At 34.8% G+C, this 14,547-nt stretch overlaps 1 non-coding gene across 1 annotated transcript; it reads left to right on the top strand.

Moving 5' to 3' along the window:
• The first annotated feature begins 5,212 nt into the window (after positions 1-5,212).
• On the top strand, positions 5,213-5,319 carry LOC128283184 (small nucleolar RNA R71). Its single transcript, XR_008273526.1, has one exon. It is a non-coding gene; the product is annotated as a small nucleolar RNA R71 (small nucleolar RNA).
• The last annotated feature ends 9,228 nt before the right edge of the window (positions 5,320-14,547 follow it).

The following is a 14,547-nucleotide window of genomic DNA, read 5'->3' as shown; positions in this document are numbered from 1 at the left end:
AAGCAAGTTCTAGAATAACAGTTCAATACTGACGCACTCAAAGCAATAATAAAAGTGATCTTGAAAAGAATTAATAGATGCTCAAAAGGCTCAAAAATCTCACAAAAATTACGGCTTTTTGATGTTTAACAACTTGTGAATTCCAACTCAAAGTAATACCTAAACTTTGGGGAAACAGCCTAAGATTTTAAATTCTTAAAAATCAAGTCATCATGCTTGATTCTCTAATGTCTTAAAGTTTAAACAATCAATGCATAATTGTCTATGTTTTAATTCAAGATATATCAATCAAAATTATAAATCAATTAAAATTTATCCTAAATATGATATGAAAACTTTTCAAGAGAACAAGGCAATCATTCAGGGATTTTTCTGATAATGAGATAAATATCCCCCCACACTTAAGACGTACATTGCCCTCCATATACAAAGATAGATATTAAAGTATAAAAATAAGATAGGGAGAGAAGTGAAACTTCCTGTATGATGAATTTCTCAAACTGGAGTTCTGGAGAGTAATTGGTTCGAGAGTGGGGGAGGATACTCCAACGGTCGTAGAGGTTCATTAGGCCATAAGTCCTGGGCCAAAAGGATATTATCTCTAGTAGTAGCTATGGTCGTGGACGAGCAGGACATGGCAGTCATGGAGAACCTTTCCCGGTGGAGTTTTAGTTCCTATGTGATGATGAGCTTAAGAGCTCTATATAACTGTGATAAAATCAGAAACTTTTTAGGGGATATTAGGAGGAATAATTACTCAAAAACAAATAACCAAAATTAATAATTAAAAATAAAATTTCTAAAATCTAATAAAAATAAAAAGTAATTTTAATAAAAATTAAAAACATGAAATAATAAATAAATGTTTTTAAACATCTTCATCGCTGGATGGTTCGCGAGGTGGGACTGGTGATGAGATGTGGAGGTGCTGACAAATCTGCTGTAGAGTAGCGTCAATGTTGTCAAATCGTTGAAAACACTGCTGCTCAAATCGAGTGAGGTGCTCAGAGATGTCAGCATATGAAGCCGCCGCATGAACTGGACGAGAGGGTGGTGATGGCTGAGTCGGTGGGTCCTTATGCTGTGTAGGGACATTATCAGGAATGTCCTCGTAGGCCTCCTCCTCTGTAGATTAGGCGAGACGATACTGAGGAGGGTAGGTTCCTTGGCGCATCTCAATCATCCTCATGTTAAGCATGCTCGAGATGCCTTATGGAAACATCTGGCCGATGAAGGTGAGGGATGATTCTTGAGCAGTGGTATTGAGGAGCACGAAGTGTCACGCATGTCGAGTCACGTAGGGGCCAATGGAGATGACCCACTTCCTATGCCACTCCTTCTGGTGCTGAATTGCAAGCATAATGAAGTAGGCAAAGTCGATGACTTGCCCGTGTGACATACACCATAAGAAGTAGGTGTCATGAGTGTTGACGACGCCAGTGATCTCTCGCCTCCCTGTAATCGTATGAGCTAAAATGGCGTGTAGGTACCTCAGGGATGGTGGGAGAACTGATGCCTTGGAGCGGCTAGGATTGTAGGAGGCTACGCTAGGGGCCAAAGTGTGTCAGCACTTCGAGGGAGAAAAGTGTATGTGGCGAGTGAAAGTATGTAGTTCATTTTCCTCCTTGAACTCCTCCGTATATAAGCCTAGTGCAGTACCGAACTCAGGGACGCTTAGCTGGCGGACTAACCCGCCTAGGTAAAACTGCACCGTGCTGAGATCATCGTAGTTCGTCATTACGGTCTAGAGATGGAACGTTGAGCATAGTTCCATCGTGAGCTCGAGGTATGTTGGTTCGATGATCCCAAAGAATAGCTTCCAAGGGTCGGTGGTTAAGAGGGCCCAAATTGCATCAACCAACTGAACTTGTTCTATGACGGTCCAATAGATCCAGCGACCCACAATTAAAGGTTGGGCCCGAAGTATCTGGAAAAATTCTTCCTGGGGTCCACGAGGAAACTGTAGGAGGGGGTGACAAATTTCCGCGGTTGGACCCGCAGAAGATGGCGTTCCCTTCCATTTCTTGGAAGCAGGGACAGCAGCCTTTTTACCACGTGAAGATAACATGGTACCTGCAATTAAAATCATCAAGTCATCTTGATGAGTGGTCAAAGTAAAACAAAGTCAAATCTTAAAAATCATAATTTCAAGCCTCAACTACTAAAACTAACTAAAAACGATAAGTACAATGGTATACTTTTGTGGCACTAGCATGGTGATATAAGTAAAATGGAAAAAAATGGAATGCACATTATTATATGAATGAATAGAACTGTCAATACAAAAGGCATGATTATTTCAACTATCCTAACCATGGATATTCATTTCTAACTAATTAAATAGAGGAGGTAAATCATGTAATGAGTAGGAATTTGGACATGAAAAAGATGATGACTTGTCCTATAAATGAAATTTGTGTGATAGAAAAATAAAAAAGACATGAAAAATATAGACTACTAAGATGAATAGCATTATAAATGAGTGTAATTAAAGGGGAAAGAGTAAACAAACGCTACAAAATGGGAGAATGGACATCAAAAATAAAGTTAGAGGCGGCACACGGGCGTGGCAGGGAGGCCGTGTGAACTTGTAGCGGCTAGGGTTAGGGTTTTTGAATGAGGAAGAAAGTGAATAGTGCAGGGTATTTATAGATTTTGGGCCACATGGCCATGGCACACGCTCGTGTTCCCCAATTTTTGCCCGTGTGTTTCGCGTTTTTCCTATTTGGGCACATCTGAAATTCGTCACATGCTCGTGTACCTCAGGTGTGTGGGTTCACACGGCCGTGTCGCACGACCGTGTCTAGCTTCGTTCGCTTCACCCACGCCTGTGTGGGAAATCCCCACGCCTGTGTCAATCTAACAGGTTCGACAATGGGTGTGAGACACGAGCGTGTCGCAAGCCCGTGCTAGTTTCTCAGTTTTAACCACGAGTCTTTCACACGGGCGTGTCGTAGCCCGTGTTGTTTTGGCAGGCTCGACCACGGTCATGTCACACGGCCGTGGAGTTTTATCGTAGCCCGTGTTTGGGGAAATCCTTGCCCTGTTTTCACACGGCCATAAGCACACCCGTGTGCTTGGCCGTGTCTCTGTGGAAAACCTGTGTTCGAGAGCTCCGTTAGTAAGTTAGATGTTGAAGACTAAATTTTTAAAGAAGTTAATACAGTTAGTGCTCGGGTTGCCTCCCGAAAAGCGCTTATTTATAGTCTAAGCTCGACTTACCTCTCTGTTGAATGATCATGGTGGTTTGAGGAGTTTATACTCCTCATTCCTGCTATCAATCTTAAAATAAGGTTTTAAACGAGTGTTGTTTACTTTAAAAGTGCCGAACTTGGGATGACTTACCTCCACCGTACCGAATGGAAAAATGCTGAGTACCGTAAGCAGGATTTCTTCATTCAGTGTGATAGTGACAATGTAAGGATCTGCGGCATCTAATAAGACTTTATCTCCAACTTTAAGTTGATTTGGAGAGGTATCAAGCTCGTCTTGGCGTAGTTTCAATTTCTCGTGTGTTCTCGATTTACATGTTCGCCATTCATCTAGCTACAATATTTGCAGCCTTCGTTCTTCATAAATAGATCCTTTACTATTGTTTGAGAGTGGCTCATGTAGTTCCTTCAGACTTATCTCCTGTAAAGTGGGTTGTATCATGTGGTCAGTTTTAATAGAATGGTTTAGACGATCACCTTCAATTTTCGATATGTTGTCAGAATTGCGAGCTTGAAGGGTGAGTATTTCGTCTCCTACGTAAAACGTGAGCTCACCTGTGCCAACATCAATAATTGTTTTAACAGTTGCTAGAAAGGGCCTTCCTAGAATTAAAGGAGTGTTGCTATCCTCCTCTATGTCTAAAACAATGAAGTCAACGGGAAATATAAATTTATTGATTTTGACTAGTACATCTTTAATAATACCCCTAGGAAATCTTATAGCTTTATCTGCTAGTTGAATGCTCATCCTAGTCTGTTTGGGTTTCCCGAGACCTAGTTGCTTAAACATTTTATAAGGCATGACGTTGATACTAGCCCCTAAATCAGCTAATTCATTATTAACATCTAAACTACCAATTAAGCAAGGAATTGTAAAACTCCCTAGATCTTTTAGTTTGTTTGGTAGCTTATTTTTCAGAATAGCTGAGCACACTGCGTTTAGCTCCACATGCAACGCCTCGTCCAATTTCTGCTTATTTGCTAAAAGCTCTTTTAAAAATTTCATTGCGTTTTCCATCTGCGATAGGGCTTCAATAAACGGTAAGTTAATATGTTATTTTTTTAAGAGTTTAAGGAATTTACCAAATTGTTCATCTGAGCGATCTTTCCTTGTCGCGTTGGGGTATAGCACACGAGGTTTATATTCGACATTCACTGTTTTGTTTTTATTGTTATCTACCTCACCTTGACATTTGCTTACCATAGTTTCTTGCCTCGGTTCTGGTTCAGGCTCAACAACTCCTTCTTCATCTTGAATATTAATTGCGTTGAGTTGTTCCCTTAAGTTGGGTTTAGTATTACTTGGTAAGCTACCTTGTGGTCGTTCGGAAATTAGTTTGGAAAGCTGGCCTATCTGAGTTTCGAGCCCTTGGATCGACACTTGTTGATTTTTAAGTGTTGTCTCGGTGTTCTGAAAATGAGTTTCTGACACCGATATAAATTTTGAGAGCATCTCTTTAAGGTTCGGCTTCTTTTCCTGTTGGTAGGGTGGTTGTTGGTAGCCTGGAGGTGGTTGTGGTCTTTGATTTCCTTGACCGCTCCATCAGAAATTGGGGTGGTTCCTCCAACCTGCATTGTAAGTGTTACTATATGGATTGTTTTGAGGTTGAGGATTATTACCTATGTAGTTTAATTGCTCGTTATCCATGTTGTGGCCATAAGGTTGGTATTCTGAATGGCTTGTTCCACCTCCACTTGCTTCGCACTGTATTACTAAGTGAACCTGTGAAGAACTAAGAAAACCATCAATCTTTTTATTTAAGAGTTCTACCTGATTAGAGACCATGGTGACCGAATTGACGTTATAAACGCCGGTTGTTTTCATTGGCTTTGTTCTCATGACTTGTCACTGATAGTTATTCAGTGACATCTCCTCAATAAACTCATAGGCATCTTTAAGTGTTTTATTATTGATAGTTCCGCCAATAGCAGCGTCAACCATTTGTCGAGTCGAAGGATTCAGACCATTGTGGAATGTTTGTACTTGGAGCCAAAGTGGTAACCCATGGTGAGGGCACCTTCTCAAAAGGTCCTTGTATCACTCCCATGCATCGTAGAGTGTTTCTAAATCCATCTGCACAAAAGAAGAGATATCATTACGTAATTTAGCCGTTTTAGCCGATGAAAAATATTTTAGTAAAAATTTTTCGGTCATTTGTTCCCAAGTAGTAATTGACCCTTGTGGTAACGAGTTCAACCACTGTTTAGCTTTGTTCTTCAATGAAAAAAGGAATAACTGAAGACGAATGACATCATCAAAAACACCATTAATTTTATATGTATCGCATAGTTCTAAGAAGTTGGCTAAATGAGCATTAGGATCCTCATCCTGCAAACCATCAAACTGAACAAATTGTTGTATCATTTGAATAGTGTTAGGTTTTAATTCAAAAGTATTTGCACTACAAAGCAGTCTAACTATGCTCGATTAGGTTCTGTTAAAGAAGGTTTAGCATAATCATACATAGTGCGTGGAGCAAGATTTTGATTAACCGCAATTGCGGAGGTAGTGATTGCCTTGGTTTTCAGCCATCTCTTCGGTTAGAGGTTGAGTATCGTCTTCTTGCTCGTTCTCTGTGTATCTTAAGCTTTGCCTAATTTCTCTTTGATTTTTGAGAACTGTACGATCAATTTCTTCTTCAAAAAGTAATGGTCCTGACGGGTTTCTTCTAGTCATAAACTATAAAAACCTGCCAAGAGAAGGAAAAAGTAAATTAATAAATAATAATAATAATAAATTAAATTAAATGGCAAGAAAAATAAATGGCTAAAGTAATAAAAATTGAGCGTTCCTAATATCTTAGTTCCCCGACAGTTGTGCCAAAAACTTGATCGCGAGGATTTCGTGATAGGTTTTAAATATTTATAATTACTCGTTCTTAAACTAACTATTATCGCGATGTAGGCAAGTGTACCTACCGAACAGTAGTATAGTTTTAGCAAGACCGGATTGTCGAACCCAAAGGAACTAAAAGTACTAGTAATGAACTGTCTTTTTATTATCTAGCCTAAGAATAAAAGGTTTTTGTTTTAACTAACTAATTATCTAAACTAAGAACGCACAGAGAATGGAATTGGGGAATTACTTTTGGAAAAATCGATTGAATGAAGACAATACCTAAGGAAAAATCCACCTAGACTGTACTTGTTATTCTAGCTCCGAATCGGACGATTTATTCATTTAACTTGTTCCGTAGAGATCCCTAACTTATGTTATTATCCCTATTCAAGACTAATAACGTCTAATCCCTAGATTGAATAAATGAGACTTTTCTCTAATTAATACTCTAGGGTTGCATTAACTCGATCTATGGATCCCCTTATTAGGTTTCACCCTGATCCGGCAAAATCTTGTCACCCTATGTCTAGGCGCGCAATCAGCTCCACTTAATTATGACAAATGTACTCTTAGACAGGGTCTATTCCTCCTCTGAATAAGAGCTTATCTTGAATCGCTATCATGGGATATCAAAACAAGAATTAAGAACACATAATTAAGAACACGTCAAATATTTATCATACAATTCAGAAAATAATAACAAGATTTGTCTTAGGTTTCATTCCCCTTAGGTATTTAGGGGATTTAGTTCATAACTAAATAAAAAAACATCTCAGAATAATAAAGAATACAAAACATAAAGAAAACCCAAAACTCCTGAAGGGGAATTGAGGAGAGATCTTCAATCTTGATGATGAATCTGATTTCTGAGATGAATCGATCGGCTTCCTTGGAGTAATTCCTTACCCCCTACTCTGTCCTCCATTTTTCTTCCTCCTCTAAGGTGTATTTATAGGCTTTGGAATGCCTAAAAGCCCTCAAAATTAGCCCTTTTCGAATTGGACTCAACTTGGGCTCGGCAAGGACACGCCTGTGTGACACACCCGTGTGTGATTACTTCAGGCCGTGCTCAAGCCTACCAAATTGACACGGTCATGTGGTCTACCCGTGTGAGGAGGTCTAAGCCGTGTTGATTTCTTACTTTGGCCCATTTTCTCCATTTTTGGCCTGTTTCTCATTCATTTCGCTCTCCTATGCTCTCGTAAGTGTAAAACATGAAATTAAAGCATTAGGAGCATCGAATTCACCAATTCTAATGGAAAATCATCCATAAAATGCGTTAAACATGGGGTAAAATATGTATAAATTAAGGTTTATCAAAAATAGACTCCTTAATAATTTAAACATATAAATTTAAACTCATAATCATTTTTTTTATAATTTTTTATAATTTTCCAAAGTCATAATAGGGGAACTTGAATCCAATCCGGCCTTGTTTCATGAAAATTAATATATCTCAAACTATAAAATCTCATTTCTTTCACCGTTTCTTCCATATGAAACTAGGCTCAATAATCTTTAATTCCATATTTAATTCAAACTCTAACTAAATTTCTAAAATTTTAGGTGAATTTTCAAAATTAAGCCACTACTACTGTCCAAACTGTTTTAATGAAATAGTTTCTTTTCTAAGGTTCTTTGCATTATCTTTCATTCAATCACACATAATTTTCATACTTTTGATTACTATACAATTTAGTCACTTATGTTTATGTGTATATTATATATTCATTTCTTAATCTTCGTACTTTTCACCATACAAATCACATTCTCTCTTACCAATTTAGTGTTTTAAGTTTCTATTCTTCATCAATACTTTCTATTTCTATTATTTAGATTAAATACATGTTTCACACATCTTATTCAAAATATATTTAACTCAATCTATTGAAATACAAGTAGGTTTAGTATGAAACTTACCTCCTTTGTCAAGAATTTCTTCATTTCTTCTTCATTTCCATGTATTTCTCATCTTCACCACTTTTCTTCCTTTTTCTTCTCATTTTCTCTACTTTCATCTACTATTCTCTTGCTTCTAAATTGATGAACATATTCTCTAGAATCTCTACTTCATCTTCTCTCTTTAATATCTAAGGAAATTCTCAAAAATTTTGGGTAAAAATATAGGTTTTCATGGCAAAGGACTAAATTGTAAAGAAAAGAAAACTTCCTTTCTCACCCTTTCACTCACGTTGGAAGGATGATAAATTTCCTTCATTCTTCCTTTCTTTTTATACTACCATTTTCTAAATAAAATAATAATAAATATCTAAGTAAAATATTAATAAAATAATATTTAACTAATTAATTTAAAAACCCCAAAATATCATCAACATCATCATTACATTCTAGAATTCTCTCTCTTCCTAATTTAACATTTTACCCTTTATGATCTTTCAAAATTTCATCCTTGAATCATCACTTAATTTGGTAAAATTATGATTTAGTCCCTCACAATTCTTCACCTATTCAATTTGGTCCCTGCTTGCAAATTCCATATCTTAGTAAATTAGATTATTTTCACTTTTGGCCCTTCAACTTTCTTATTTTTACACTTTGATCCCTTAAATTTTAAATATTTACACTTGAGCCAAAAACTTTTCACATATTTATGATTTCGTCTCTTTCTTAATATACAATATCATGCTTCTTGATTTAACTCTCTTTTGATATATTGCAGCTTTCATTTTCTTTGATCTTATACCTTATTTTAGTAAGATTTTATCTCATATTACTTACGACCAAGGGGATTTTGAGGATGTTACAGAACGAAACATGTTTTACTAGAGTTATTCTTCACCTATGATGTTAAGAAGAAAGATGATATAGAAGTTCAACAAATTCGTTTTAGTGATAATTTAGCAGATCTTTTTACCAAGGGATTGTCAACACCAACATTTGAAAAACTACTAGACAATATTGAAATGTGTCAACTGAAAGATGTAATGTGATATTGGCATTAGGGGGAGTCAAAAACACATTGCACTCTTTTCCTTTAACCAAGGTTTTATCCCACTAGTTTTTCCTGGTAAAAGTTTTTAACAAGGCAGCTTCTAATAGGAGATTATGTACTCTTTTTCCTTCATTAGGTTTTTATCCCACAGAGTTTTTCCTAATAAAAGTTTTAATGAGACACAGTTTTAAAGGGGAGTGTTACAAATATATAAATGTAGATGTCCATATTCTAACCCCTTGATTTATGAGATAAAAACCCTCATTCATTATGAAAGTAAATATGCAAGTTTCTTAATGTACGTGTTAATAAAGCACTTAAGTAAGCTTCATTTATATGTGTTGAATTGAATGACAATGACTTATAAATAAAACCCTTGTATGAGTGAAAATGATATACAAGAAAATTCTCTGTTGATTTGATCTATTATTTACGTAAGGTTCTCTTATTTATTATTTTATAACATATATATGAATTCGTTATTTAGCAGGTGAATCATCCTTCCATTAATAAAAATAGCTTAACATTTTGGTTCCAAATGATTAGAAGTTCATTTTCAGTGTTAAAGCCATAAAAACCAAGACCGATTTAGGGTTTATGAAAATTCAACCTACAAAATTAGTCCGCAAGGAAGTTTAGACCCATGATTACTTTACAGCACGGACGCTACCATGTGACTTTGTATCAAGGTATTTGTGTTGACTTTGAGACCCTTCAACCCTCTCTCTTGGAACTCCTATCTAGTCAAGGCTCAACTTTTATGATACAGAATTGTGGTGGCACTATAGAGTAATCACAATCAAACTTCATTGCAGTAACAAACTATGATTTACCTTGCTATGATGCTCGACTGTAATTCTCAAATCCATGGCCGACAAACTATGATTTACCTTGCTACGATGCTCGACTGTAATTCTCGAATCCATGGCCGACAACTAATGCCATGATATTTCTTATGTAAAAGATCCACCTAGGTAGCAACTACAAAGCATATGACTTATGTCATTACTGGTTTAAGTGAACATAAAACAAAATCATAACTAAGAATTGGAAGAGAGAGCCACTAAAGAGACAAAATTTAGAAACTCGTGATTTTTCTTACAAGTTTTTTTTTTATCACCCAAAAGGGAAAGAATTTTTACAAAACTTTTTGTTGAGATATTTTTTTTTCCTACAAAGAATATTTGAAAATTGCTTCTTTCTCTCTTCAAAGGTGCATCTCTCAGTGAGGACTAGTTTCCTATTTATAGGCAAATTCATAGGCTAAAGACCAAGCTAATCGATATTCACTTGAGTGAATTTACATATGGCTTGACATAAAGGAAAACCAACAAGGGTAAATTTTCTACACTAAGTGAATAGTGTACAAAAATTTATTAAACTACATGAAAAATGGAAGAAAATTACCATACTACAGAACAAACGGTGGATTATACAAGAAAACAATGAAACACTAGATGACGAAAATATTGAAAATGACATGTTGTTTTAGGAATGACATATTAGACGTGACTGTTCATCCTGTACCTTCAGAATTTGTGTCTAGATCTTCATTCTATAGGATTTCTTATTTGATACCCTCAAACTTCATCAAAAGCTTACAAGAAGCTTTTATCGTTCATAGTATTGTTGTTTGTTTGGTTTCTATCAATTCTACATAGTAGATAAGCTTATCGAACCCAATTGGTTAAAAGGAGCTTTAGGAGCTTGAACAAGTCAAATCCATAGTTTCCTTGTCCAATAAGGGTTGCATGGGAAGAAAGTAGCCTCTAATGGGATTATCATTCATAGGTTCATAAGTGGCCTCTAATGGGATTATCATTCATAGGTTCATATGCCTTGTTTTCAGTGGTTCTTGGCATAGAGATACGGTTTCTCCAACTGATTTATGTTTCTCTTTGTATTTCAAGCCTAGTAACGGGTTCATCCACGTCCTCTTGGGATAGCTTTCAGATGGATTTTCTTTGTATGGTTAGAACTCATCTGAAGGTGGAACATTGTTTTTTATACATAAGTTCTTTATGTTGGAAAAAATCTAGTTTGAAAATAGTTTTCTTGCACAATGAAAAATAAAAATTTTGAAAATCAAGCTGATTTGTAATATTTATAGCAATAAACTCTTTAGCGAAATTGTACTAGTGTTTTCATCTAGATAGATCCCTGTCGTTCTTGGCTTTCAACCGAACAGCCTTCTCGGCTGTACCCATACCACGAATTGCTTCGAGTGTACGCTCGAACAATTCAAATCAAACACAGAACCAAAAATAGTTTTCTTTGCTTTTAGTGTGAAAACAAATAACTTTTCTCAATAGAAATCGAAAAAATTGTTATTCCGTAAAATAGATTTAATACCTAGAGAATAAACTCTCACTATTTTCAAGCGGAGTAATAATATCTTAAAGTTCTTCCCTACCATTGCCATCTATTTATAGGGAGAAGAAGTAAAACCCTTATTGAATTGTAGAAGTTTATTTCAACTAAAAAAACAAACTCCTATTCTAACTAGAAGTATAGGGGGCGGCAACCCTAGTTAATAATACTAGGGTTTGTTGTCCCCCCTTTAACATGACGGGATTTTAGACCTCTCCCATGTCAGGTCCAATTACAAGTACTTCATAGACTTTTAACCCAATACTTTATAATTTGAATCAACCAAATATTTATTTTTCTATTTTCCAAAATAAATATCTCAATTTATTTCCAACTAAATAATCATCTCAATCTAATTCTAATTTCGTTAAAATCATGACGACTTTACTGTAAAAGAATCCATGAGAAAATATTTTAATATTTCTACATTCAACGGGTTCACTATGACCAAACATTTTATTTCTATTTTCAAACTTCATTTAATTCAAAAAACATAAATTCATTTCCAGGTCATTTTCATTTTCATTTTACTTTGCATGCAAAAACCACGTGAGAACAAATATATAAAGTATATTAATGTAATCCATGAATTATTTTATTAACCAATCTGTTTGAAAAAATCAAAAGTATAGATAGACAAAAAAAATACACTTAGGCTACCAGATCCAACACTTTAAGACTCCCTTATACCATTTCGATTTTGTAAACATGACTCCCTTATACCATTTCGATTTTGTAAACATGTTCTCATATTGGGAATAGAGGAAGTTGGCATGGATTTTTGCAGTCGACGTGAATCATTTATCCATGTAGGGTTTGTGGAAGAAGAATATTACGTAGGTTTCTTCAATGTATTCTTTGAGCCAATCTTTCCATGCTTCAGAGGGTTGGAACCATTCCAAAAAGGTTATGAATGTGTTTTTCATGGAACATCTTGTGATCACTCATTGAATTTTTTTGTCAGGATTTCTATGGCTATAATTTACACCTGGGAAAGGTACCAAAACAATAGGAGTACTTTTCTAGGGAGGTTCCCGTAAAGGTTGAGGAACGGATATTCTAGGTTTATGTCGATGGGTTTGATGGCACTGTCTGTGTTTTTTGATAACCTTTAATTGATGATAGTAAATCATCTACTTGGTTGTGGCTTTAAGGACTTGGTTGTGGCTTTAAGGATTTTATGGCCTGCGTCATCTTTTATTTTATTGGGGAGTTAATTTAGGAGGTCGTCAAGGAAAAACAAGTTTTTAGTAAGTATTCCATTAGGCACAAAGTTAACAGTTTCTATGTTCATACATTATGATTTCCATTGGCAATAACCATTGCAAAGAACAAAACTTTCAATAGTAAAAATAGAAATATTTGTCTAACGCATAACTTGATAAAACAACTGCAAAAAGATGAATTTATAATCCACGTGTTGTGGAATTAGAAGTAAATTTAGTCAATTCTTTGACTAAAACCCCTGGGGAAGAAACTAAGAAATGTAACATCGAGGGAATGAGACTGTAGCCAAATTGTGATATCAAAAATGACAGTAACTCAACTATGTGATTGGATATCTCATGAATTAGGTTTATATGGGTAATAACAAGTCAGTTGTTGATTTATTAAGCATCATGTCTTTCCTACTGTGTAAATACTGCTAAACTACAAAGAAAGTTAGGATAAGTAAAGCATTTAATCATTTCATATCCTTTATAAGTAGTGTTAATTTGTAAAATACACTTGATGGGTTAACTAATATGAGTGTGAAGTGGGGTCGCTTTTATGATATTTTTAGTAGAGTTTCTAGAGCATTCATGAAAATTAGGCAGGCTGGCTTATTAACACACAACTGCATGAAACAACAATATATAAGTGTAATGTGATTTATAAGAATTTTAATTTACACAGAGAATTCTTGGTTTTGTGTTTTACCAATTATTTTGTAAATTATATTTCATTATTTGTAGTTCTAATTCATGATCCAAAAGATACCAGAGTTGATGCATTACATCTAAATAAAAGTTACTCAGTAAAATTGTATCCTTGGTTCTTTTAAATTATGTGGAGATTGTTGGAAATTTTGAAATATTTCAAAAGAATCCAATTCTACATTTCTTAAGAAAAATCTTGACACTCATGTTTCTTAGCCATTATACCTCATTAAGCTAGTAAAAACTAAGTTAAGAGAATGGCATCATGCGCACGAGAACTTGGCTTGAAATGCCAATATAGTGCAAACTGGTAGATTTCGTTTTTCACGTGATACAGTTGCAACATTCGAGTTTATTTTGTTTTTGGACTTCTTTTTTACTAAATTTAATTACTTAATTGATAACACCTATACCTAACCAAGTTAAAAATAGGTTAACCAGGTAAAACTATATTTTGCCAAGTCAAGATTTGTTGAACCATTTTTAAATTATTTTTTGGCTAAGTCATTTCCGCTTTTATTGAATATCTTTACTATTTTTAGCCAGTTGAATTTCTATGAATACCATGGTTCACTTTCATAGTATACCCATCTTAGAAACTCTATCATTCACTAATCGCCCGTCTTCTCCCTCCTTTTGAGATTGTTGAGCATTTTTTTTGTTGTAAGCTATTACTAATTACTACTCCCATTTTATAAATCTTGGAGGTAGGGGTGAGATCAGAAAATTTTTTAGAGGGTTAAAATTAAGTTGTATAATTTTATGAGAATTAAAGTACAATTCCACCATGTTAATAGCTTATATCCTTATTATTTATTAAAAGATTAAATTAAAATTTTATCATTTTAAAATAAAAAATACAATTTCACTATTTAATAATTTAAAATTTTATAAATTTCAAAAGATTGAAATTTTAATTTTCCAATTTTAGGCCTTCTTCTGCCACCCTTATGGGCAAAATATCCTCAACAACAATATTTAACCCACTAACTCATATTTTTGAATCATGAATTTGATGCAATAATTCCGTATAAAACTTGATTATATCATATCCAAGTGAGATCACTAGATCGAGTTGGTTGATCATTCATTAAACAAATCACCACTACTCCTTGAATTCAATTTCTCTCATATTCTATTCACCTTTTACAACATATTTTACAGTATACAAACATTGCTAATGTGATTTTAAAATATAAGATTATCACCATTAATCTCAAAAAAAAATTATGAGAACCCATTTTTGTTATTTTT

This window comes from Gossypium arboreum, chromosome 10 (assembly GCF_025698485.1).
Source record: "Gossypium arboreum isolate Shixiya-1 chromosome 10, ASM2569848v2, whole genome shotgun sequence".
Lineage (NCBI taxonomy): Eukaryota > Viridiplantae > Streptophyta > Magnoliopsida > Malvales > Malvaceae > Gossypium > Gossypium arboreum.
Note: the sequence above shows the minus strand (reverse complement) of the source record. Positions and strands in the feature narration are given on the sequence as shown.